Source organism: Mustela erminea, chromosome 11, assembly GCF_009829155.1.
Source record: "Mustela erminea isolate mMusErm1 chromosome 11, mMusErm1.Pri, whole genome shotgun sequence".
Lineage (NCBI taxonomy): Eukaryota > Metazoa > Chordata > Mammalia > Carnivora > Mustelidae > Mustela > Mustela erminea.
This window is the reverse complement of record NC_045624.1, coordinates 47,697,811-47,709,298: the sequence shown is the minus strand read 5'-3', so window position 1 is coordinate 47,709,298 and position 11,488 is coordinate 47,697,811. Positions and strand designations below refer to the sequence as shown.

Below are 11,488 nucleotides of genomic sequence, written 5' to 3'. Positions count from 1 at the left end.
AGAGAACAACAGCTGGAAAGTGACCAAGTTAAGGTTTTGGGGACAGACTAAGCTGAGTGTCCCCACTCTTCAGTAAGCCTAGCATGGAGTGCTCCCCACTATGAGAATGGCTCTATGGAGAAGAGGCATGCAGATAAGCAGTAACTGGAAGACAGAGCAACCCTGTCTAGCTCCAACTCTAAGGGAGGTCTGGGAAGGAGTCTGGGAGCGGTGTACACCTACAGAGGATGAGTGTTAAGGGGAAGAAACAATGGCTTCTGGGTGCCAAAAGCTTGCAAGGTTTGGTCATAGCCCACACCAACAAGGCAAGTAACTGCCAAACCCACTGGCTTGTTCTATCCACCCACATTGCGCCTAGGCTGATTGGTTTTAGGGACTAAGAGGGGACCTCGGTGTGGAGAGGGCAGTGCCCATGCTCCTGGGGAAGCTGGTGGGGCCTGGAGCACTGTGTGGCCTCTGCTCACCACGCCCCGGTCAGGAGCCTGACTCCGCCCTGGCATCAGTGATATGCAGGGATTTAGTCAAATGTAAAGGTCAAGGAGTGTGAGGTACTTAAAACCTTGTGGAGATTCAATATGCACTTGTATTTTGTCTTTCCTTCTTCCCAAAGAGGAAAAAGAGAAAGTTTAACATGGACTGAACTTTTTGTATTTCTATGTATTTATGTATTGTAACATTCTTATAATGACAAAATTCTGCACTCTTACACTTTCTTAACAAGACCAATACAGTAAAGCTCCTATTAATCTTTATGCCTAACAGAGTTCAATAAATGTTTAAATAGTCACTGAATAAACCAGTGACTAAAGGTAGTATTAAGGAGGCTAGACAAATTGATCTAAAAAATTACCTTCAACATAGGGGGCACCTGGGTAACTCAGCTGGTTAAGCATCTGTCTTCGGCTCAAGCCATGATCTTGGAGTTCTGGGATTGAGCCCCGTGTCAGGCTCCCCGCTCAGTGAGAAGTCTGCTTCTCCCTCTCCCTCTGCCCTCCTCACTCATGCTCCTTCTCTCTCAAATAAGTAAACAAAATCTTTTTTTAAAGTTAAAAAAAAATCACCTTCAACCTAAAAATGGCACATTTTGAGACAGCAGATACAATTATTATTTACAAGTCCCTATGCTATTTTAGAAGATAGTATGTTTGATAATTATGAAAAAGCATATGGAGACTTAAAACTTTTAAGGACTACTAAAGGATTCTTTAGGTCTGTGACAACATGAAGTGAGAGGATGGAATTTTCTTCCGAAAAAGCACACCAGTGGACCACTTCCTTCACGACAAAGGCTGTGTGCGGAAGAGTGGCAGATATCTCTCACCTTGGCCGCCCTTGGACTTCTGGCTTCTCTGCAGCATTTAGCGTCAATGGCCAGCATTCCTCATGGAAGTCCTCCCTTCTGGGCTTCTCATCTGCCTTAGTCCATTTGGGTTGCTAACAAAATACCACACCGAGGGACTTAAAAACATCAGAAATGTACTCCTCACTGCCTGGAGGCTGGGAAGCCCCAGATCAAGGTGCCAACAGATCCAGCGGCTGGTGAGAGCCCACTTTCTGGTTCCCAGCCAGCATCTCACAAGGCGGCTGGCAGCTCTGCCAGTCTCTTAGAAGGGCACTAATCTACTAATCTCATTTAGAGGGCTCCACCCTCGTGACCTACTCACCTCCCAAAGATCCCACCTCCTGATACCATCACGCTGGGGTTAGGATTTCAACCTGTGAATTGGGTGGGGGAGCCACAGAAATTCACACCACAGCACCATCACCCCCACCACCACCTCTAGCCATTTGTTTTGCTCTCGTACAGGCTCCCCCTTCCCTGTCCAACGTTGGAGGGTCCTCTACTCCTGGAGGGTCTTCCTGTGTGCTCCTCCCATTCCACACATCCTTTCCTCTCCTGTAGTGTCAGTCAGCATCTGTATGATTACGGCTCTTACATCTTCCTCCAGCTTCAGCGGCCTGTCAGATGCGTCTACCTGGTGACGCCCCCGGCTGCAGGAGGTTCAACACCTATAGGCATCAGCTGCTCCCCTGCACCTGGCTGCTGGCTCTGACCCTCCCTGGTGAGAAGCACACGGCTGGCCTCCCAGCCGCCCATCAGGGAGGGCCTCACACAGCCCACCCATCCCCAAAGATCATGCCAGATCAAGGACAACTTGACCTAGCAACTAGGACTGGGGTTTTGGCTCCAACGCTCTCAGATCTACTCCATGCTCTAGAAGGCAGCCAGGGCCAACCCCCCAGATGCTTATCTGATCACCTCATCTTGGCTCAAAACCCTCCAATGCGTTCCCATAGTTCTTAAGAAAGTCAAAACTCCTTAAAAATTCTGTTCAAAGGCCCTTCCAGTCCTGACTACTGTGAAGGTTCCAGCCTTTCCCCAAATTACATACTTTGCATTTGCTATACTCCCAGATTCAAATGCTTGCCCTTATCCATCCCTCTGCCTTCCCCCCCATCCCTTCCACCTGGCTGATGTCAACCCCTCCGGCAGCTTTTTAGTTTTGGGGGAGTTTTGCCTACCCCTTGCCAATGCGCCCTTTGGGTATCATCACACCCCTCAGTGTCCCCCCATGCCTAGTCTGTAATCTCCCCATTTACTTCTTAGTACCCCCACCTCCCTCGCTTATAAACTCTTTAAAGCTCTAAATTCTTTAAGACTGTCTTGTTCACATCATGCCCCGGGAACAGGGCACAAGGTTTATTTATCACGGGAGAGGCGTACGACCAATGACCAATATTTACTGATGAATTAATGAATAATTATCCCTATCTCACTCGTGAGTACTTTATCTCTGTGCTGTACGTGCAAAATGGCAACGCCCTGAGCTTCAGAATGGGACAGACCTGGGTTTGCATCCTAGCTCCACAGTTCCCAAGTTATGGGATCTCAGAAAGCCTTTGAAGGCCGGACAAGCAAGGCCACAGGGCAGAGTAAACCACCTCGTTCCCAGGGTGGCTGTGAGGGTATAAAGACCCATCATCTACAGCACCGAGTGCGGTCCGTTATGTTCTTCCCGAAACTCCGTGCTACCAACTTGTTTATCACTGTATCCATTAACGCTATTGCTGCCTTACACTGCAGGCCACCAGGGCTTTTATGTGCAGTCCTTTATGTGAGTAGCTATTCCAAGAAATCAGTTTTGCCCCTGGCCCAGGACATTCATTCAGGGCCCTGCATTATTACACAAGCAGACTGGAAAGCCTAGGGCCCATCAGCCTAAGAATGGTGGGTCCTGCTTCTACATTTTACAGGCTATGATAGCAAGACTAACAGTACAAGGAAAATGCTTTGCTCCTTCCCAGGACTGAACAAGAATAGAATTTTGAGCATCTTGTGGAAGAAAGATCCGGCGCAGAGTGCTGGAACACGCCAGTCTCGTAAGCACTGCCCAGCAACCTGCTCCAGACTCTGGAAGAACCCCGCTGCTCGGGCTTCAAGATCTTTCTGTCCTTGGACTGGTTGGTTACCCATGTCTTAAAGGGCGTATCCTATCGTCCAAGGGAAGCAAAGGAAGGAGAGAGGAATGGAGAAAGGAAAGACAGGAAGAAGAGGGAGGAAGGGAAGAAGAAGAATGGGGAAGAGAAGGAAAGGAAGAAAACCCAAAACTTGCCCATGGTTGTGAATGTAACACTTGTGTTACTGATTTTATGGCACAACCAAGCCTTTCTATCCACCCCACTCCCCTGAAAGACAAAATAAATTAACAATCAAAAAAAAAAACCCTTTTTGGTCAGGTCAACCAGTGGCTTTGGAACCAGTCACAAAGTTCTATAACTTTTGAAATGAAAACCCTTAAGCTGCCCAACAAGTCAACTGCATTGTGGCAGCTGAGCACCCACTTCAAAAGTCTGAATTCTGACCACAGCCTCCCATCCAACCACCCCCCGAATTCCAGCAGAGTTAATCCTGGCGTCCTGGCCTGCGCTCACACACTAGAGAGGCAGTACGGCACGCTAACAGCCTGAATGGCTCATCTGGTCCTTCCCTGACCTAAGAAATCCTGAACTCCTGGGGCACCTGAGGGGGACAGTCAGGTAAGCGTCCAACTCCTGGTTTTGGCTCAGGTCGTGATCTCAGGGCCGGGCTCCGCGCTCATCAGTCTTGCTTGAGATTCTCTCTCCCTTTCCCTTTGCCCCTCCTGCTCCTTCTCTCTCTCTCTCTGTCTCTCACTCTCTCTCTAATAAGTAATTTTTAAAATCCTGGAGCTCCTAAGGGGACCCCACTTTCCCACGATGCTGGGTTAGCCTCACCAAGCAAACACCATGCCTCAGGAGGTGAAAGGGTTGGCCTTGGCCCAGGTCTTGGCGACTTCCTCTCACTCCGAAAACAAGAGAAAATGTATGTTCTAATTGAGAAGGGATGTTTGTCATCTTACCCAAGGTGACCCACTTCATACTCTGCCTTCCAAGGCTCACACAGTTCAAGCTTTGTCCTAGAACTCTTATTGATTTTGACCTAAACTATGATTTGATGTGGCTAACTGGCACAAAATTCCAAAGACATTAATACTGAATAATTTTTAAACGTCTTCTGGTATGTATCATGACCATGTTTAACATATTTCCTTCCTGGTTTAAAATAAACGAGCCAACATCTAAGTACAGAGTTATTTCCTTAGGGGGAAAAAAAACTGAACAAAATGAGCAATAAGAAATTGTTTTAATATTTTCTCTTTAAAGAATACAAAACCTGCAATTTTTAGATGCAGTTTATGTCTTCGTAAACCTATAAATAGGTAAATGGAACACTTAAACCTATCCCTTTATATATCTTCGTCCCCCAGGACTAAGACCTCATATTCAAAGTGTCATCCCGAGTGATGTTTTATGACCACGTTATAAACCCCTCCAAAAACAGGGTTTACAATGGAAGTGTTGACATCATGTTAACTATTGCTCTGCAAACAGAGCCCAGTAATCAAGGCACATTACATTTATGAGGCGGGTAAAAGTCTGTACCCATTAATCACAGAGACCTATTGACAGACCCTAAGTTTGAGGTCCAGCAAAATTAGTGGAATCCATTTCTTGCATCATGGGAACCAAAAAGAAAATCTGTAGACATTTTTATAATTGTAAGGCTGTGCCATTTTTACAGAAATCAGGGAAGCAGCCTTGCTGAAACATTTTGTTGTATCCACTCCCGCTGCGGTCAATTTTTGCACATCTGCAAACTCATAGAGAAGAGTTCTCTTTCCCGTAGATAACCCATTTGCAGTAGACACACATTTGCACAAACATGGCCTTTAATGTGAGGCCATCACAGTCATGAACTCTATGCATCCAGCTCCTAACCTACACTGAGGCCACACCAAAATGTGATTAATTACCAAAGGAATATTCCACTCCTAAATTATAATTCAACATTCCTATATAAAACAATCTAAAATGTCAGCACTCTGTCTTTATGACATTATGCCATCCCAGTAATTCTGTTTTACAAGTAAATTCCTATTATACATTAATAAGGGCTGTTAGTGGCTAAACATCTTGCCTCCCCAGTAATGACTCAGTGGAAGGCAATTAGGGAAGCCAGGTGCAGCTGAGCTGGGTACTCATAAAAGTTTTTAAATTTTACTATTTCCGTTTGATTTGGGGGGAGTGCATTCCAATCTGCCCAAATTAAAGAGGAAGCTACGGCCATGCTTTCAGCTGTTGTGTGTTCTGACCATTATGGATAACTCCCTTTAATATTTCTTGGCTTCTTAGAAGCCAATGATCTGAGGAGCTGAGGTTCCACGCCGAGCATCAATATTTCACGGCCTGTCAGAGTGGTCACACGGGCACACACACAGTCCCAAGGTAATAGAGCTGCGCCTTCCTTTAAGACTTTCTGGGCAGCTCTGTGTAGTAAAATTGATGCATGAAAGAAAGAATTTTACTCACTTTGTTAACATGTTTTTGTTGTAATTAGCTTGGGTCAGTGAAGGAGACATCAAATTAAAGTTTTATGTCATAATAGGAGTGATGATTTTCCCATTACAAGAAAATCAATTTCCTTCTACAAACTACAAACACTATATAAAAGAATTAATAAGTGTAAAGACTTAACACATCTGAAGCAAGAGAAAAGGTTAGTTCTGATGATGACAACTATCCTTAGAAGTCAAATTTTAAAGAGCTAACAACTTACCGCGGTCCTATTACAGGGGTGATGGGACCTGGGGAAATGTGCCTGCCAGGGTGCATGCAGAAAACACAGATTCTGCCGTCTAACCTTTCATGGTTTTCTTTTCTTTACTCTGTAACTCACAATCATCGGTTAGATTTCATTCATTTTTTAAAAATACTGGAATGTTATAGCCAACAGTTTATGATGCTGAACGTTGGATTTAACAAGGTTTCGTCTTCTGTGTCTTTCAACAAGTTACATGGATCTTTTGTACGTTATGTGTTAATGATCAGAGAGACGAAAGTAACTACGTACCAGCTGTGCTAATCCTAGGACCAACGCTGTCCTGAAAAGCTGCAAGCACCTTGTTACGGACAATGAAACAGGGTCTCGCTTTGATTTCAAGAACACACTGGCCAGAACCATCTGCAGAAGCAAACTTGGAGGAATGACTTGGTCCAAAGTCTCCCTTTTAAAAACAATCAGGGGCGCCTGGGTGGCTCAGTGGGTTAAAGCCTCTCTGCCTTCGGCTAAGGTCATGATCTCAGGGTCCTGGGATAGAGCCCTGCATCAGGCTCTCCGCTCAGCGGGGAGCCTGCTTCCTCCTCTCTGTCTCTGCCTGCCTCTCTGCCTACTTGTGATCTCTCTCTCTGTGTCAAATAAATAAATAAAATCTTTAAAAACAAAACAAAACAAAAAAATCATATTTCATTTAATTTCAGAAGGCAGATGGATACGATCATGTCTGTAGGAGAACAGTCTTCAAAAGTGATCCCTGGGGCACGTGGGTGGCTCAGTCGGTTAAGTGGGCGAACTCTTGATTTAGGCTCAGGCTGTGGATCTCCCTTGTGGGAGGGAGCTGGAGTGGCGATTGTGCTGAGCAGGGAGTCTGCTTCTCTCCTCTCCCTCTGCCCCTCCCTCTGTTTGCATTCAAGCAGGCAAGATTTCATTCTCTTTCTCTCTCTCTCAAAAGAATAAATCAATCTTTAAAAACTAATAATGAAAAATAAAGTGATCCCTAATTTCCTTTCTTGGCTTTTTGGGGGGGTTTCCTTTTTGTTTGTTTCCATTTATTTATTTACTTGTTTATTTATTTGAAAAATCACAAATACCAGAACAGGGTTAAAAAAAAAAGAAAAGAAGTAGTGCCGCATATTTCAGAAAATAACATGGTTCAGGACTGTGATAATTCTGAAGTGAGTTTGCATTAATGTCATATTTCCCCATTTTCTGGGGAAAAAGCCACAAAAAATGAAGACCCTCTGGAGACATTTAAAATCTCTTGCTTCTTAACAGAGAAAGTCTTACTGAGGTCTTGTTTACTTGGGATATTCCATTTTAGCATGTCCATTTCACATACGGTTTTCTAAACCTACCAACAGGGAGGAGGCCACTGTTCCTACGAAACAAGAAGTATGACTTTGTCATGCTTCCTTTCCTTTCTTTTCCTTGATCCACTACTACTCCCCCATGCAAGAACTTTTAAAATGCCCGTTTAAAAAGAAAAAAAAAAAACATTATTATTCGCCTATCTTCTTTTTCTCCTCCCTGATTTTTCTCCTAGTGGGAATGCAGGAGTTAAAGAAAGGGCGTTGACAGGGGTCTCTCCTTCATTGGGGCAGTTACCCCGACAAGCCCGTGTCCCGTGCTCTCTCCCTGCCGACTTCTGAGCTAGATCCAGAGCCATCATCCAGGGGAGATGCTCTATGGCGACTGTTAGAGCCTTAAAGCGAGGAGGGCTGTCTCAAAACACACCATTAAGAGCTTAAGGCACAAGGGGTTGTAATTTGCCGCCCAAGGGGCAATAATGCAGGAGAAAGGGAGTCAAGGGCAGCTCCAACTGAAACTGTGTTCCAAAAGTTTGATCACTTCTTAAAGCCCAATTTTTTCATTTTGAAGCCCAATTTCTCTTCCATGTTGCTAAATCTCATTGTTGTTGTTGATTCTGAGATATTTTTCTGTGAACAACCAGCTTCCCAACAGGTTCCCACTGTCTTACAAAGAAATTCAGCAATTCACTAACAGATGCACTTGGTGGCTCCCTTCTTGCCATCAAGGCACTGCTAGATTGCAGGTAATTAGACCTGGAGACTCCATCATGGAACACATTTTTCTGTTCCCTAATTACACAAGGAAGCCTCAGTAAGTTCCAGTTTTAATAGGAGCGCTTCCTGCTGCACAGATCAAAGCTGGAGGTGAGTGTGATGAAGTCTAGCCATGTGTAAGGAGTGTCTCCTCTTCCCTCTCCTTTCAAACCCTACCCTACCATCCCTCAAAGCCCGTCTGTTCCTCTGATCCTCCTCTGCTGGAACATTCAGTTATTTTCATCTGCCAAACCATAACGCAAATCACTATTTGCATTCTCTTGACTCATGTGTTTCTTTTGTTAGCAGGATTGGTTGTTTAAGTGAGCTTATACAATCTCTCCAAGGATAAATGCATTCTTAACCTATTAAGGGGCTTCATTCCCATGTTAATCTCTTTCTCCAAGTCATTTTAATTTACCATCTCTGAGCTAGGGAACTGGTCAAATTATTAGCACTATATATATTCATCATATCATGAGGCACCATCAATTTTCAACAAGAATGAAAATGCTAACCATTTTCCGCAGATCCCATTTGGATACGTTCCCATCAGCAATAGTGGAGAAGAAAATAATACAGACAGAAGCAGTAATAGTACTGGATATTTAGGGAAGATTAAAATAAACTTAAGTGGCTACAGCGTCCTCCTTACACACATACTAACCAGCTTGTCAAAACTACGGCTCCTGTAAAAGGAGAAGAAAAAGAAGGACGAAGAGGAGGAGGAGGAAGAACAGAAACAAACACAGTGTTGGAATTATACTGTTCAGACCAAAACGGCCCTTTAAGATTTTGGTCCCCAAGACTATAACCACAGGCACTCCCAAGTCTATCATGGTGCCAGTGCCAGCCAAGAGTCAGGGCTCCAAGCCAGCCCGCCAGCCTGGGCTTCAACTCCAACATCCACTGTGGATACTGACCAATTTACCCAACCTCTCCACTGTCCGTCAGTTGCGTGATGGAACCTCCCTCATCAGGAGGTAGTGAGGACTCAGGGAGACACTGCCCGGACATGGTGCCGGTGCCGAGCGCACCTCACGATGAGTGTCCTCATCGTGACGGACTGCAAACTGCTCTACTTATCAAAGATGTTTCCATCCAGTGAGAATGCAAGGTGAACACTGGGGCCTCCAGTTTCCTCCACGACTACTTCACTTGCCCATTCTTCATCTTATCGCTCATAGCTTGAAATATCACCCAGTCAAGGCACAAGAATCTACAGTTGATTTTTCATATAAATTCCAAGACAATTTACTTGCCAAAGGGAAGGTTACTTCAGGGTTATAATGTACTCTTAACATTTACATTTTCTGTTCTATGGAGATGCAGTGATAGCTAACTCTATGTGAATCACCCCATCTGAGCATCACAAAATCCTGTAAAACAAGCACGATTACTACCTTATCACCCAGGGGAAGAATGAGGCTTAGCTGCTTGACTGACCTGAGGCCACAAGGCCAGTCAATGATGGAACCCAAGGAAGCCAAGTTACCCAACTTTCCACCACACCTCCTCATCCCATTTGTCTTTCTCTTTTCTTACTCAAGTTATTTTTTCCTATGTTTCCTTTTTTTCTATTCCATGGATTTTTGTGTGTATGTTTTAGGTGTTTTATTTAAAAATTAATTAGAATTACTTTTTCTAATTCTATAGGTGAAATTACATTATTATTCTTTTTATATACTTTTGGGAGTTATACTTTATTCTAGCACCCTAAACTTCAAATTTTCATTATGTCTCAAATACAAGCCCATATTTTCATGAATATTTAATGTTTCCCTCTAACAGTCATGTTATTTTTTCCGATTATTAAAAACCACAGTTGTTAAACTAGGTATTTGTGAGCATTTTCCCTTGCCCCAAATGTACTTCCATAACAAGTTTCACCACTAAGAACATTCTTTAAATAGTTTCGATTTTTTTTTATGTAGGTATTACTCCCATTAAGTCCACTTTTAGAGACAAGGGAATAAGGTTTCCATTTCTTATATGCTCTTAAAATCACAATATTAATCTGAAAAATGTGAATCCCAAATGAAGAGCTCACTGTGAATTTAACAGGTGTATAATTAGATCAAAGGGAAATCCATTTAATGTAAAATTTGTTTTAAAAAGGCTTTTTAAGATTCAGAAATGCACTGCAACATCCACACTTCTTGTCAGTGTGTGTGTGGCCCAACCAGGAAAATATTCTCTTGTTTTAGATTAGAAGGGTCCTGGAATCCAGTTGATAGAACTTAAGAGGACTCAGCTTTTACCTCAGTACGCCAGTTGGCAATGAGCTTGTAAAATCAGTTTAGCAATAACATTTTATGCAGTTCAAGTGTTGTTGCTGCAAGAAAGAAGTTTTTTGCTAAAATGGCTTCATTTCACAAGTATACACAGCAATATGCAATTTCCAGTTAGAAAAGGTTAAGATTTTGGGAACTTCTTTGTACTTTCATCAAGGGCATGTTTGGAGAGGTATATATGGCCCTACGTGTATATATATATGTATATATGTAAATATTGAGTTACATAGATAAAAAGAACATCCGATGGATAGGAGTTAATATGTAAACTACCAACTTCAGTTTCTAATAATTTTTTAAAATCTGGCAACAATTTTCTAAATTCAAAATACATACATAAATAAATCCTTAAAAGAACAAATTCTAATATCCTAATAGTCTACCGACCATTGACAAAGTAGGCAAAAAAGGAAATGAAAAGATCTCATTTTTAAAAATGATACCTGATTTTAGCTCTCATTTAGTTAAAAGACAAGAGTTTGAACTTTGCTGCTGTACTATGGGTTCAGAAAGTGTTTTTAAAAATTATAAAGGCTTGAGGGGAGATGGTTTAAAATACTTCACAGAACTTTTTATAGAAATTTCTCCTTGGGGGGGGCGCCTGGGTGGCTCAGTGGGTTAGGCTGCTGCCTTCGGCTCGGGTCATGATCCCAGGGTCCTGGGATCGAGCCCCACGTCGGGCTCTCTGCTCAGCGGGGAGCCTGCTTCCTCCCCTCTCTCTCTGCCTGCCTCTCTGTCTGCTTGTGATCTCTGTCAAATAAATAAATAAAATCTTTAAAAAAAAAAAAAGAAATTTATCCTTGGAAACTTCTATCTGTATCAATCATCAATGTTTATCCACATCATTCTAATCCCTTTATTAACACATGTTCCTTGGAAGATTCCTATAGGATGTTCTAGTTTTAGTTACCATATGTATTAGGAGAAGAACACAGAAGGGCACATCTTTTCAAAAACATTCTTTAATGTGATGTTTTACTATCTGACGTATTACC

The 11,488-nt window shown here is 43.0% G+C and overlaps 1 protein-coding gene across 1 annotated transcript in view; it reads right to left on the bottom strand.

Annotated features, from left to right (window-relative positions):
* The window catches only part of JAZF1 (JAZF zinc finger 1), a 320,889-nt gene that overhangs the window by 220,147 nt on the left and 89,254 nt on the right, over positions 1-11,488 (bottom strand). The gene's annotated exons all lie outside the window — the stretch shown is intronic.